The following is a 4,156-nucleotide window of genomic DNA, read 5'->3' on the forward strand; positions in this document are numbered from 1 at the left end:
TTTTTTTGTTGGCCGGCGGCGGGGCATGCGGGATCTTAGTTCCCTAACCAAGGATGGACCCCGCGCCCCCTGCAGTTGAAGCGCGGAGTCTTAACCACGGGACCTCCAGGGAAGTTAAATTCTTAACTGCCGGTTTCCGCTGCGCTCCCCGCCCAAGCCCCCGGATCTTTAAGTCTCCATCTCGAGGCAACCCTCCTACCCCCACCCATTCCGGCAGGTTCGCCCACCCTCCTCGGGGGAGGTGGCCAGTGTGGACCTGTCCACCTGGGTGGATTTCCTCTCCCCCGGATGAACTGCGTCTCCTAACTAGAGCTCTGTAAAATGGGACTCCGTAAACATGTTAATGCCTGTCCCACTAGAGGGGGTCAGGGAGGAGTGGGTGGTGAAAAAAGCGAAATACTCTTTAAAGAATAGTCATTTTTTGGTAAGAATTTTTGTTGTTGTTGTTGCCCCCTCCTCCCTTGGCAAGGAAATGGAGGAATCAATGAAACGAGGATGACGGCCCAATAAATTGCGGGCTTTTTAGAGCCAGAGAGGCTGGTGGAAGGCGGACTTGAGAAGGCAACTTTGAACACGTTCGAATATCCTCTACGCACTAATTTTGTTTTGATTGGATGACAAGCAACAGAAAGGGCTATGCTGCATTTTTAATAAATCAGTGTGCACAGGTTCTTTGCAATACACCGCTCAAAACCCACAGCTGCAGACCGCACAGAAGTGGAATCACTGCCGGGGCGCATGGGCTCTCCCCAGAGGAGAGGGCCCTGGAGCAGCGGCCTTGGCAGTTGGTGCCAGCACCTAGCGATCAAATGTATGCCCTGCAGGTACGCAATTCTTTATGCTCATCAGGAATAAAAAGAAAGAGTTCTTAAAGCTGAACCGTCATCCCCTGGGCGCCCCCCACGCCACCTCAGGTGGTTCTCCCCTGCTGATCCTTAACTCTGCCCCTGCACTCTGTTTTGCTCCCTGAAGGTGGGTAGTTGGGATGCTGAGCTACTTTCCTGCTCTGAGCTGAAATCCAGCAGCAAACTGGCTACATTCTAGTTACATACATTGAGACAAGAGGAAAAGGGGAAGTGGCAAAGAGGCTCACAATTGCGTTTGACTGATGGGGAAACATGAGACATTTATTTTTTGTGAAAGGAAAAATCAGACTTCTGGAGGGTTCAATCACTCCAACCTTGGCAGAACTACCTCTAAAGCATAGAAGAGGGTGCTCTGGGCATTTGCAGATTCAGATTTTAACAGTTTTAACTATCTTGAGGTACATAGTAGTTCACTTTAATATTCTGTTTATATATTTGAAACTTCTATAGTAAAAGCTAAAAGCAAGAAGAAATATGTCTTTCTACATATATACAAGAAGGTACATATAGATTCAAAAGATATAGAGATATAAGCAAATATATAAAATATATATACAGGGCTTCCCTGGTGGCACAGTGGTTGAGAGTCCGCCTGCCGATACAGGGGACACGGGTTCGTGCCCCGGTCCGGGAAGATCCCACATGCCGTGGAGCGGCTGGGCCCGTGAGCCATGGCCGCTAAGCCTGCGCGTCCAGAGCCTGTGCTCCGCAACGGGAGAGGCCACAACAGTGAGAGGCCCGCGTACCACAAAAAAATAAAATAAAATAAAGTATACAGGAGGACTGCATAGTTTATATGCAAATACTGTGTCATTTTATATAAAGGATTGAGCATCCACAGATTTTGGTATCAATGGGAGTCCTGGAACCAGTTCCATGCAGATACAAGGGATGACTGGTATACAGGAGGACTGCATAGTTTATATGCAAATACTGTGTCATTTTATATAAAGGATTGAGCATCCACAGATTTTGGTATCAATGGGAGTCCTGGAACCAGTTCCATGCAGATACAAGGGATGACTGTGTAAGAACAAAACAGATAGGACTTGGTGATGATTAAATCTGAGTGTGTACACTAAAAGCGAAGCATGGTATTTCTTGAATGCACAACTTGCATATGTGAGAATAAAAGCAGTATCCAGCTCTGATTTCAGTCATAGTAATAAAGGGATATATAAGAGTAGTGAACTCCACGAGCAAACACATCTAGGTTAAAAAATACTAACTCCTGGGAAAGTTGGAGAGTCGCATGTAAATCAATGAAGTTAGAAAACACATTCACACCATGCACAAAAATAAGCTCAAAATGACTTAAAGACTTAAATATAAGACACAACACCATAAAACTCCTAGAAGAGAACATAGGCAAAATATTCTCTCACATAAATCTTACCAATGTTTTCTTAGGTCAGTCTACAAAGGCAACAGACAATAAAAAAGCAAAAATAAATAAATGGGACCTAATCAAACTTACAAGCTTTTGCACAGCAAAGGAACCATAAACAAAATGAAAAGAAAACCTGTGGACTAGGAGAAAATATTTGCAAATGATGTGACCAACAAGGGCTTAATTCCAAAATATACAAATAGCTCATACAACTCAACAACAAAAACCAACCCAATCAAAAAATGGTCAAAAGACTTAGACAGTTCTCCAATGAAGATACACAGATTGCCAACAAACACATGAAAGGATGCTCAACATCACTAATCATTAGAGAAATGCAAATCAAAACTACAATGAGGTATCACCTCACACCAGTCAGAATGGCCATCATTAAAAAAATCTAACTATAAATGCTGGAGAGGGTGTGGAGAAAAGGGAACACTCTTGCACTGTTGGTGGGAATGTAAATTGACACAGCCACTATGGATGGAGAACAGTATGGAGGTTCTTTAAAAAACTAAAAATAGAACTACCATATGACCCAGCAATCCCACTACTGGGCATATACCCTGAGAAAACCGTAATTCAAAAAGAGTCATGTACCACAACGTTCATTGCAGCTCTATTTACAATAGCCAGCACATGGAAGCAACCTAAATGTCCACTGACAGATGAATGGATAAAGAAGATGTGGCACACATGTACAATGGAATATTACTCAGCCATAAAAAGAAACGGAATTGAGTCATTTGTAGTGAGGTGGATGGACCTAGAGACTGTCATACAGTGTGAGTAAGTCAGAAAAAGGAAAACAAATACCATATGCTAACACATATATACAGAATCCGAAAAGAAAAATATTCTGAAGAACGTAGGGGCAGGACAGGAATAAAGATGTAGACGTAGAGAATGGACTTGAGGACACGGGGAGGGGGAAGGGTAAGGTGGGATGATGTGAGAGAGTGGCATGGACATATATACACTACCAAATGTAAAATAGATAGCTAGTGGGAAGCAGCCGCATAGCACAGGGAGATCAGCTCAGTGCTTTGTGACCACCTAGAGGGGTGGGATAGGGAGGGTGAGAGGGAGACGCAAGAGGGAAGAGATATGGGGATATATGTACACGTATAGCTGATTCACTTTGTTTTACAGCAGCAACTAATACAACATTGTAAAGCAATTATACTCCGATAAAGATGTTAAAAAGAAAAAGTGCATGGGATTTCAGGTCAGACGACAGGGGTTTGGTGGACATTTGGTCAAGGATCTCTCAACAAAGTTGTAAAAAACATTACTAATTTGGCTGAAATTCCTCCAAATTTTGCTGTTCAACCATGGTTTTCCCAAAATTGTCTGCAAATCAGCCTTTTTTTCTTCCTTTCCAAGTCGTGGATACAGGGCACCAATTTCTGGCGCCTTTTACGTGTGGCAACAGAAACGTGCCATTTATATGAGATACAAGTTAGAGGAGTGGGAAGAGAATAGGACTGGAGACGTGCAAAATGAAACGCTAGCCCCATCGACACCATTTGCTCAGAATCTCAGTGCAGAGAAGTTCCTTCCCTTCATTGTGATGGAGAATTATGCCGCTGGATACAGAGTTTAGAGAATAAAGTGAAATAGAAACAACATCGATTTTAAGTCTCCACTAAGGATTGGGAGTCAGGACTGATTTAAGGTGTCATCACAAAAGAGATCTGTAGCTGTGTGCAAACCCCTTTGCCTCTGTAGAATTCATTCTCCTTAATGTAAAATGAAAACAAAAAGAATTTCAAGGTACTGTCCACTTAAAAGATGATAGCTGTCTATTCTTGAGGATATTTAAGGATCTGAGGGTCAACGCATCAAAATTATATACATTTTGTAATTTAAAATTCTTAATGGATTGTGTACATTT

The sequence above is a fragment of the Lipotes vexillifer genome, unplaced genomic scaffold, assembly GCF_000442215.2.
Source record: "Lipotes vexillifer unplaced genomic scaffold, Lipotes_vexillifer_v1.1 scaffold147, whole genome shotgun sequence".
Classification (NCBI taxonomy): Eukaryota; Metazoa; Chordata; class Mammalia; order Artiodactyla; family Lipotidae; genus Lipotes; species Lipotes vexillifer.